This window comes from Phyllostomus discolor, chromosome 1 (genome assembly GCF_004126475.2).
Source record: "Phyllostomus discolor isolate MPI-MPIP mPhyDis1 chromosome 1, mPhyDis1.pri.v3, whole genome shotgun sequence".
Taxonomy (NCBI): Eukaryota; Metazoa; Chordata; class Mammalia; order Chiroptera; family Phyllostomidae; genus Phyllostomus; species Phyllostomus discolor.
The window spans coordinates 26,955,025-26,967,668 of NC_040903.2; positions in this window are offsets into that span (position 1 = coordinate 26,955,025).

The window sequence follows — 12,644 nt, forward strand, 5'->3', positions numbered from 1 at the left end:
GAGGTACAAAGAAAATTGAAGTTGAAATTATTATTATTATTACTGCCTATTTTCTTCGGTAACAGCTGTTTATTTTGAAAACCATTGTTGTGTAAACAGCTCATGTCCATAAATGAGCATTCTCTGGTGAGGACATGTGGATGTTTGCATTCTATTTTGTACACTACAGCTAATACATAGAAATTAGATGTTCTGTGGAAATGAGTTATGTATCTTATTGTCACATTTAGATGATGTTACTAAGAGTATCACTTCCTCAGAAGTATATATGATCATTTTTTGTCTGCTGATTTGATCTTTTTAATAAGAAAAGAATGCTATAATGAAAAGAAGATTGTTAAGAATTATGTAACAAAACACTTCATTCCGTGAATTTACAAGAATTTTTTTACAAGAAATCTTTATACAGTGGGTTTCATCAGACGGGCAAAAGTAACCAATGTACCTTGATACCTCTTTAGATATGTCAACTCTTTAAAATGAATGCTTGAATTTTGTTACAATTATAGATGTATATTATTATAATGTACCTTATCTGTTGGAACATTGTAGGATAATAAAATGGTACACCAAATTTTGAAAGAGCAATATTACACAAAATAACTACTATTCTTAAACTGATAAGAATAAAACTCTGAGACACAGGGTAAATTTAAGGCAATATGCTCCATTCCATCTCCTAAATGTTCATTGGGCTGTAGAAAACCTTTTCTTCATGACCACATAAATGAGCCCAGTCAGAAAAATGAACCGTTCTACTCAGTGCCGCCATCTCAAATGAAATAGAATCGAATATAATTTATCCAGCTGAGCTGCACAAATAATTTATTTTTCAAGTGTATGCCTCCAAATAGAAAGCCCAATAACCTCCTTAGCTGACTATTTTTAGTGCATGCTATCTGTAGCTTTCCTCATTTTATGTCTAGCCTCCCAAACTGGATTTAGAATCTCTCGGGCAGGTTGTACTTCTTTTGTTTATCCGGGGCACCTATGCAATGGAGTAGGTCTTCTATACATATATGCTGATCATGTGGGCAGTAATGAAAATATATTCCTGACTTTATCTGAATTGAATATTATACGATGATAAAAACAAGTATACAGTATTTGAAAAAAAATAAACAGTAAATTGTACATAAACATTAAGTGAGCCATTTTTTTCAAGATTCAAGTGTATTCTCTATGCCCTGTTTCATTCTCAAAGTTCATTATAAGATTCGACTAAGAAGTAACTACCCTGTTGTCCATATTTTGTTCCTATAGTGCTGTTTGACTCAAAGTCTATTTTCTTTAATTAGATGTTCAGCACGTACTACAATCCTGCAAATGATGAGTAGATTTTTTTGGCAAGCTTTCCTAGGTAGTTTCAAAAATGAATCCAGCCATCGACTGGTGTGTTTTAATTGCCATAATTTGAATAATTAATTCTATGTTTAGAAAATGAGCTCAAGGTGCTGTGTGATTAACCATGTTTAATGAAGTCATTACCTGATTAAAAAGCGTTTCATGCCCGTGACTGATTATATCCAAATGCTAATCAATTTGATTTAAATTGTCTAATACATTTAAAATTGGTTACAGGTTTGTGTTATACCTTCTATGATGAAAGCTGCATTGCTATTCTACTATGGATTATTATTTGTACTTTTGGACTTATTTTTTTCAAGAAGCACCATACAGGAAATCGTGTTTCAACTCCACTAAAACATTGGCAGGGACTGTTCTTGGCTTGGAAAATGATTTCATTTTGCAAAGTAGAGCTTTAAATAAAAGGGGTAGTTTGATTAATAAGCTAGCTCTTCAGTGAGAAATCAGATGGCTGAATTTCTGAGGGGCCTTGTACATATAAATTCTAGCTCTAATCTTCACAGACAGAGTATGTCAAACTTCCTACATGGCCTGAAGAAAGTCAGTGATTCTAAAGGAAAAGGAGTTTGAAGTCCCTTCATTGACTCATGACTCCTCCCTCACATCACTTCAACCTTGTTGACATTGTGACATCTTCTAACCTCTGTTTTTGATCCTTTTTACCTCGCTTTTTAAGGATCCTTGGGTTACATTTAGGGTTCACCCAGATAATCCAGGACAATCTTCCCATTGCAGTATCATTGATTTAGTCACATTTGCAAATTCCCTTTTGCCATAAGAGGTGTCATTCCTAGGTCCCAAGGATCAAGAAGGTAATATCTGTGGGGGACCCTTATTCAGACTGCCCCTCATGGTGTTGGCTAGAACTGTAACTAGGGCTGGAGGACCCCGACTGGCTTCACTCGTGTTTCCAGAGCCCAGCTGGACTGGCTAGTACGGCTGGGGACTGGCTAGGCTTCTCTGCTTCAGTGAATTCCATCATCATTCAAGAGTCTGAAGAGTGAAAGAAAAAACTAAGGGGCCCTCTTAAGTCCAACCCTATATATAAGGCACAGTATCCGTTTAAGTTCATTCCATTGGTGAAATCTCGTCACAAGACCAGCCCAGATTTAAGGAGAAAAGAAAAATTCCACCTTTTTTTTTGAGTGAAGTGGCATGAGAATGCAAAGGTGACAGGAATTGTTGGTATCCATCTTTGCGATCTGCTGCGCTTTGAACTAGGAGTTTAGGGGTTTGATCTTAACATTGTTTTTCCATTTATTGGGTTTAAAGTTCCGTTACAGAGAGTCCTGACCCCTCCAGCCTTAAATTCATCATACCCTTTGTTATGTCTAAGAGAACTGATGACTTACCAGACCTAAGCCTTTCCTTCAAATGGCTGCTTGATTCCAGGTGATTACAGATGAGACTTTAATTAGCTAAATCATCACTTGATGCCACGTGGTGTCAAATTTCCATCTGAGAGTTTCACTGTCTTCAGGCTCATCTAGGCATCATGCTAATCATATATTTATCCAATTTCCCTAATGATTTGTTATCTGGTATCTATTTCTAACACTAATTTCAATATTAGGTGAAGCCCTTGGTTATAAACAGCAGGACCTAACTCTGATTCACATAATCAGCAAAGGAATCTATTGGACATGTGTCAAACATTTTGAAGATTTAGCAAGAATCCTGGGAAAAAAGAAACTAATGGTGTCTTGGTGGCAGAGAGTGTAACTAGTGACTTTCAGGAACCCATTTGTTGAGGTTGATACCCTTCATCACAGGATGCAGGATGCATTCCCGCATCCGTAGCCAATGGACACTGAATTCTGCTACCATTTGCCATGAAAAGCTCTTACCCATACCTGTATCTTTGCATCTCTCCCTTTAGATGTAAGGAAATATTTGAATAGGCCCAGGTTATATTCCCATATGCTGGTTTCCAAGGGGGGAGAGAGGCAATGTCTCATCTACATTTGTGTGTGTAGTGGGAGGTGTGTATTGCCTTGCTCTATGGATTACACCACAAAGTGGATATGAAAAGGACCAAATCTTAGAAATATATATTGTATATTTCTACATGAAATTGAAAAAAAAAGAAATCCAACAACAGGATATAAAGAAAAAGACTTCAGAAGAAAGATGAGGAAAAATTGTCAAATTAAGGAAAGTAGTTCAAAAACTAAGAGAAAAGATATTAAGATACTCTAAGAATAAGTTGATTGACATTTGCACAATGAAGATAATAGTAACTAGCATTTATCTAGTAGCTACTATACACAGGCATATTTACATGTATACTTTAGTATGCATGTAAATGCATACTTTTATTTAGTATATTTTTATTTCTCATTTTAAGTCATCACATATCCCAAGTGTCCATTGTCACTACAAGTCTCAACTGTTAATTGTATTCTAAAGATGAGGGCACTGAGGAACAGGTAGACTGAGGCACAGATCGAGGCCCATTTCCACACAGCTAAACGGGATGGAGTTGGGATTCACATTCAGACAAGGTGTCTCAAAGTGTCTTCCTACTGGACCACCTGTTTTATACTACGCTGCCTTAAGAAAGGTTAAAGGGAAGCAAACAGTGGAGGTAAATTCACTATAAAAAATTGACTACCGTTCTGCAAGATGCATAGTAAGCTACAGTCAAGTGTTTTAACTCATTATAATGGTCACCGCCTCCCTCCTCTACACTCATTCTCACCCTCATCTTCTCTAAAGCGCACACACATACACCGTGCATGCACACTTTACTCAGCGTTTCCTCTCTGAGGTTTTTAAGATGTATTGCTTCTTGGTGGAATGCTGTCTTTTGTTTATGAGTCCCAGATAACAAAGACTCTCTTATAAAATTCAAAACATGGGTTTGTTTTAAAACATAAGGAAAAAAGGCATCTGTCTCATTATTCTTTATGATTCCAAAGACAACAAAAAGTTATAAGCTTTTTTCTCTATTTAATTGTAAGCTGCCAGTACACTATAAATAACCTTACAGTTCTAAAGATAGGTTCCTTGGGAAATATCAGTGATTTGTCTATTTCTGTGAATTAAAAAGAAAGATTATTTACTAAATACAAGCCACAATCAAACAAATATCACATCTGATGCATTATTATTGTAAACATTTTAAATTTACAAAAACATTTTATGGTTCACTTGGTAGAAAGTCTGATATTATGGTAATTGAGAGATGAGTTGTTTCTTGTTTTTTAAAAATTGTGTTTATTTATTTTTAGAGAGGGGAAAGGATGGAGACAGTGGGGGAAACATCAGTGTGTGGTTGCCTCTTGAGTGCCCCCTACTGGGGACCTGGCATGCAACCCAGCCATGTGCCCTGACTAGGAATCGAACTTTGACACTTTGGTTTGCAGTTTGGTGCTCAATCCACTGAGCCATACCAGCCAGGGCTAATTTAGTTTTTCTAATTCCCTTTGGATATACTTTTGGTTTTGTCCCAAGGAAATCAGTACTTTTATGAGTCCTTGGAATATATTCAAGTGAAGTTCTATTATCATATAAATGCTTTTAGAATACAAACCTTTATAATACTGCACATTACAGGTCTTTAAATAAATACTCATAATTTACTTCTGAAAAAAACAGCATCATAATATGGAGTTCTGTAAATGACAAAAAGTCATCACAGACCCTTAAGAAAAAATTAGAAGAGCAATATATGAAATATATACTTCAAGAAATTTAGTAAATTTATCTAAATCTGCACTAATATATTCAGATTTTCTTAAAGGTATTAAATTGCATTTGCATATAGATACAATTTAAGACTATACCTCAATACTTAATTTGATTTCTTTTTATCTTTAGTGAATTATAAAATAACAGAAATTGCTGAAAGATGTTTTACCTTTCTCTAATGTAGATTTGATTATGGAAGTCCACTTCATTGAACTGATTTTTATGGCATGTTATTCTGTAGAATGTGTGCATATGTTTTTAAATTTAGATAAAAGGTTCAGCTGACACAAATGCACTTAACTGTAAAAGATATTACAGAAACAGAGAAACTTTATTTACAAACTGTTGATCTAACAGTCATAATATCATTTACTCTTAAAGTTGAAAAAGACTTTGAAATCTATTTATTCCAGTCCATACTAAGTCATTCAATAATTGAAAAGCTCAATACTTGCATTTTTACTCATGGTTTGACAAGTATTTAATGACAATAGTGTCTAATTCCCTTGTTTTGTTTTTCAGGCTACTCATTTTCAGTTCCTTCAACTATTATATGGTATTTTATAATTAATTAATAGTATAGGTATAATTAATATCACATCTTTCTCAGCTGTTACGGCTGCCTGCATTCCTTGGCTAGTTACCCCTTTGCATAATTCCAGCCTCTTGGTTCATCATCATTTCCCCTCCTGTTCACTCTGATCCTCCTGCCACCCTTGTCATTACATTGGATCCACCCAGATAATCCAGCATAAGCTCCCATCTCAAAAATCCTTAACATACATTTGCAAGCAAAGTCTCTTTTTGTCCATGTCAGGTAACATATCCACTGGGCTCAGGGGTTTAGGATTTTAACATCTTTGCAGGGGGAGGAAGGACATTGTTCAGTTTACCACAGTGTCTAATATGCACCTGCAGTAGTCAGGAAACTAGAGCTATAGTGTTAAAATAAACATTGCCAGTGTTCATGGGTCTTAAGTCCTAAAGAATAGAAAGGATTAAGTATAACTCACAGCATTAGGAGTGGGTTTAGAACTCTACAGTATTCTGTTTGGTGAAGAAAGTAGCTACGGTGGATGATGACAGCTGGATTTTTTAAAAACAAGTAAGTTTCTCACTGATGGCAACCAAATGGTGTTTGTAGCATTTTTATCATACAGTAGATTTCATCCATTCATTCCACTTTTCTGAGTTGTCCCACATGCAAGTATGTTTTTAATGTTGTCTGTCTTCTCTGCTGTTCCTGAGATAAGTTTGTTAGTAAAATACATTAAACTATAAAAATTAAAACACTCATTAAATTAAAACAATAATCCACAATATGTGTGTATACAATGAAATGAAAAAAAAATAGTGTCTTATAATAGCAAATCACTTGGAAACATGAATTAAATATAAAGATTAGGGAAAGTCTCTCTGTGGATATTCTTTTTAAGGACCTAAAGGTAAAGAAGAAACAATCACAGCAAAGATCAGAAAGAGTATTCTTGACAGAATAAATGATCATGCATGAATGCCTAGAAATAGGAATGAGCATGATCCTCAGTTATTAAAAGAAAGTTATAACAAAACAAAAATGATTTTCATTTGTATCTGAACATGAATGGTAATGGATAAGTAGTAGAAGATGAAAGTGAAGAAGGAGAATTTATCCAAATGCATGGATTGGAACATTATGATATCATGATAGAAAATGAATTTTAAATTCAGTACAATGGGAATGTCAGAAGAGAATAATCCTAATTTCATTTTGAGGACCTTGATGGATGTGACGGCCAAGTTTATATATCAATTTGACTGGGACACTGGGTGCTAAGATATTTGACCAAACATTATTCTGGGTGTCAGGATGTTTCTGGATGTGATTAACATTGATATCAGCAGATAAAGTAAAGAAGACTGCTCTTCCCAATGTTGGCGGGCCTCACTTCACTGAAGACCTGAACAGGCTGAGGGAGGGAGAATTTGCTATCTCTGTCTGGCTGTCTTGGAGCTGGGGCATGGGTCTTCTCCCTTCCTGAGACTTGGACTTGGACTGGAATTCACAGCGTCAGCTCTCTTCTTTTACTGGGGCCACCAGACTTGGATTCGTTCCAGACTTGGAACTCGACCATCTTTTCTCCTGGGTCTCCAGCTTGCCAGCTGCTGATCTTGGGATGTCTCAGCCTCCACAATCATGAGTCAATTTCTTATAATCTCCTATACATTCTATTGATCCTGTTTCTCTGGAGAGCCCTAACACTGAATACTGTCCCATTTATTTAAAGATGATAAATGAAGAGAAACAAGTTGTAAAGCAGGGGTAAAATTAAGAGTTCAGCTTTGATCATAGTATATTTGATTTGAAACATCCAATAACAGAAGTCAAGGAGGGATTCTGTTATCAGAGATCAAGTTCTTTTATCATTAATTATTTAACAAATACTCATCTTGTGCCAAAGATGTGGCAGCTCATCGAGTTCTAAGAAGTGTAGATTAAAAACTCAACAGCAGGTAGATGTTGTATCAGTGAGATATGCTATTTCTGTACATTACAAAATGGCTGACAAATAGTGACTTAAACAGTAGGAGCTAATTTTTCTCATACAGCAAGAATTCCGAGGGTAAAGTCTTATTATGGATCAAGGTAAAGGCAAAACATTAGTTCAGGGATGCAACAATGTTAGGAATCTCTGCATGTGTGTGTTGAGTGTTCTACTCATAGTTGCAAGTTTACTACAGCTTTTCCAACCACCATGCCATGTTCTAACCTGGGAAAACAGGATGCAATGTGGGGCAGAGTCCCCTTTAATGTACACCCCCTTCTTATAAGAGACACACAGTCATTCCCACAAGTCCTTCTGAAAATTTCCTCTTTCTTCTCATTGGCAAAACATCAACCATAGTTTCACCTGTAGACATAGGGCTGAATCTACTTTCCTATAGATCTAAAAGTTTTAATTTGATACATGAGAAGAAAAAAAAGTTCTGTTTGTAAAAATACAAGAGGGAAATGACCTCAGAATAGGCAGCTAATACAACTCAAATTTATGTAGGAACTGAGTCAAGGCCAGGGAATACATTCTTTTGATTTTAGCCAAATTATTGCAAACTTTTACACATTGACAACAACTGGTGTATAAATGAACATTTGACCCAATTTTGACCAATGAAATGGGAAATATTTCTGAAAGCTTCCGTCAATGTTATTTTTCCTGTTACATTAGAGATCAGAAAAAACTTTTATTTCAACCTTTCCTTTTGCTTTCAGCTCAGGATGCTACTGTATAAAGAACAGAATGCTTTGAGATGTGGCATCTCTTTTGTCACCATGAGGTAAAAACAAAATGATGTCAGTTTCAACATGGCTTTCTGACTTCATTGATTCCCTCAGCTAATTTTTTATTGCTTAAACTAATACAACTTGGAGACTTTGTTATTTGTAGCTAGAAAGACCATACATGAAAAGATGTCATTTAAATTCATAGAAATGCAAAGAAACAAACTGCAGAGAAAGGAGAGAAAAAGACACGTTATGAGGGCTGTTGACATTTGGAAAGGGATAGATAAGAAACCTATGGAGGAGACAGAGGAGTCTCCAGTATGTTCTGGAAACTGACAGGATATTTCACAAAGAACAACATTGTGAACTGGGTGGAATACTACTAAAAGTTTGGCCATTTGAAAACAGTAATTTAAAAATAAACGTGACCATATGGAAGTCTTTGGAAACATTGAAAAGAGTTTTCTTTGCGTTTGGGGAGAAAGAAGCTGTGGAGCACAAGGGGTTTGAGCAGGTGTGACTATAACGCTTAGAAGAAAGTCCCTCAGAGTATCTGCCTTTGAAGTACAGTTGATAAAAGCACCTGGAGTTATTTTGGTTGCTAGCCAGTGGAAGGCACTAAAGGAAATTTGTAGAGTGATGAGATTATAAGCAATGGAAAAAAGACATTAATGGTGCTGGAAAAACAAGAAACCACAGGAATATAGACAATCTCTAGATCACCAGAGAAAAGATGAGCCTTTGAGGAAGGGTCATTTTCTCTATTGTGATGATGAGCCAATGACATTTCTTAGTTGGGGAGGCAATTATTAACTTCTGATCCATTTTTCTCTGAGAAAAATCAGTTTACTTTAGTCAGTCTACCAATTCCAAAGTTAATCTCATTTAGAAACACCTTCACAAACAAACCCCGAAATAATGTTTAGCCAAATATCTGGGCAAATCATGGCTAGGTCAATTGGATAGGCAAAATTCATGACCACAGTCACAGTGGTGGAGTGATGTAAGGTATCACAGTGGTGGAGGGGTCTGTGCAGGTATCAGGCTTTGCTTAGGTCAGCAACGTGGGGTTTTTTTTGTGTTTTTTTTCTTTTTGTGAACAAACTTTATGACAGAAATCCCTAATCTTATACTGCACAATTAATTCTTTGAAATTTGAGGCAAACTTTTTCAACTTACTCTCATTAAATTACGTTATCTGTTCTACCCAGTTTTAATCGTGTTTTTTAATTGTTGACATTATTTCTCTTTATAATTTCTTAGGTCTGCAATTCCCATGAAAATTCTTTCCCATGGGCTTGGCAGACATTTCTAAAATGTTTAAAACTTATTCTCACTGTAGACTTAGAATTTGAATAAGATTTGTGATTTCAGAAAAATGTAAGTATTAATAATTTTTGCAAGGCCTGATTTTGAAGATGAGGATCTCTTAAAATTTTATTTAAATATTATTCAAATATAGAAATTCCATCATTTATAGGCAGCATGAATCTGGTTTTGGTTTTTCAAGTGGTTATCTGCTCACATTCAGTGCTTTTTACTTATTTTGGTTTCTTTTCCTATACTACATTGGTTTCGTAGTTTGTTTTAGGAAAAATACATATATATTTCAAAATCAGTGATAATTTCTCACTGGGTTTCTAGAGGTGACATAGAAACAAAAAATATGAACTCTGGAGTAAATATACTGGGATTCTAATTCTGGTTCTGACAATTATTAACTGTGATCTTTAAAGACTTATTTGTCTTCACTATATGAAAAATAGTGTTTGTGTTCAAGATGCTATAAGAAAGTAAGACAGACTGCATAGCTTATGAATAATAGAAATTTACTTCTCCCACTTCTGGAGGCTGGAAGTCTGAGATCAGGGTACCAGCCCAGTCAGGCTCTGGCGAGAGTCCTCTTCCGAGGTGCAAACTGCTGACATCTTGTTGTACCCTCAAATGGTTGAGGGGGCAAGTGAGCTCTCTTGTCCCTCTTTACAGGGGCTTTAATCCAATTAATAGGGCTCCGCTCTTACGATCTAATTACTCCCTAAAGGCCCTCTCTTCAAACACCATCACGTTGGGGATTAAATTTCAATACATTATTTTGAGGGGACATAGCATTCATTCCAAACAGACAGTCTCCATATTAAGTTAATACAAATGCGTATCACACACTATTATTAATAATAGATAAAATTTATTTTAGGCTTGTGTTCTACAAAGTGTTTTTCTAAGTACTTTAGATGCACTATTACATGTTATCATCGTAATAATTCATGGGATAGTTATATTAATATCTCCATATAATAGCTGAGAAAATTCTAAATAACTTATTCCTAGTCACATGATTTTCAAGTGGTATAGCTGGGATTAGACCTGAAGCAAAATTATTCATAAAGTTTGGACACTGTAATTATACCTAGATATGCAATAGACAAGCAATCACTTCGTGATCTTTGTGAATTGAAGCATGTTTTCAATAGCCACTAAAAACAACAATCAAACACATAAATAAAAAGCAGGTATACTGAAAGGTTTACTTTCTATTTCATATCATAGTATATTTAATGTATGACATTATAATATTAGGAAATAAATACAAATATATTCAATTGTCAGCTTATGAATCTTAAAATTCATTTTGATCCTGATATTGTTATTAATACATAAAAAAGTTGCTGAGCAGTCTGAATATAGTATACCCATGACATAATTATCCACCCCTATTAGGATAACTTGTGCTGTTGAGTACCATCCGTAGTCTGTTTTATTACACCAAATACTTCTTGAGAGAGGCTCATTCATCAAGGCATCCCTAAGACCACTACCTGATAAATAATAAATGCTCAGTGAATGTTTGTTAAACCAACCTATATTTTCTGTACAGATGTGTCCTCTAAACTCTGGATTGGTATTTACAAGAGTATATACAGATATCTGTAAATAGCCTCAAAATACCTCATACAAATAAATAGAAGGATAACATTATTTTCTTCCAAATATTTATCATTGTTCACTCAGTGAATGATCTCTCAAATTCTATTTCAGGGACAATAATTTGGATAGCTACCTTGCCCTTAAACCCACAGGCAGTCAATCACCAAGTCCTGTAAATTCTCCTCCATTACACATGTCATATCTAAGTCCTCCTCTCTACCTGGATGACTGCCATTATAGCCTCTGCATTCATCACCTCCTACCAGGACTGTGGGTGCACCTGGCCCTCCGTCAATAGCAGCCCCTTTTCCAATTCGTATTCTACATTGCAGACAAAGGCTCTATCAGAAAACAAATGCAACATTTTCCTCTCGTGAATAAAAACATTTGCTGATATCCATTATTCAGCAGCACAAAATTCACTTTTTGGTGAGGTGTATATGACCCTCCAGGATTTGTGATCTGCTTAGAGCTAGCTTCTTCAGCTTTTGCTGTTTTTCAATTTTCTCCTGTTCCTTTACAGCCTGTGCTTCAGCCCAACCAACTAATTTACATTTCTTAAAAAACAATAAGATACCCTGGTTGGTGTGGCTCAGTGGATTAAGCGCCAGCCTGGGAACCAAAGGGTTGATGGTTTGATTCCCAGTCAGGGCACATGCCTGGGTTGCTTGCCAGGTCCCCATTAAGGGTTCATGAGAGGCAACCACACATTGATGTTTCTCTCTCTCTCTCTTTCACCTTCCCTTTCCCCTCTATCTAAAAATAAAAAATAAAAATAAAATCTTAAAAAGCCAATAAGACAATTTTATTAATCAGAGATTTTTTTAAAAGTCAAGAAATATACCCTAGATGTCATGTTCTTCTTCTACTACCAATCTTACCAATCCAGATAACTTATTTACAAAACACAGTTCAAGTAGCTTCTTCTTTGGGAAGAATTTCTGAGGCCCTGCCCCACAGATAGAACTGTACACTTGTGCTTTACCTGTGTCAATCTTACTTTACTCAATTGTTCATGCATTTGTTTGTCATCTTATCACTGGCTGTCAAATCTTTGAGAGTATTCTTACTTCATTAGAAACTTTCATAGTGTCCAGCTCAAAAGTAGAGGCTTCACAGAGATGGTGAGTTTCAGAAAATTTCCAAATGGGGCTTGGATTTTAATATCCATCTTAGCTTTCTCTGTGCAGACAAACAGGTCAGAGCGAAGACCTTAGTGGACCACACAATACACTGCAGGTAAAATAGTTTCCTTAGTTTAAGCACAGACTCAGGTTACACATTAATTTTGACATTTTTTTTCTAAACTTTAACTTGTATTCAATGTATTGGGCTCTTTTAGAAAGATTGTTTTTGCCTTGGTCAGTGTCTATGCCCCAGCAATAACTTTGTAATT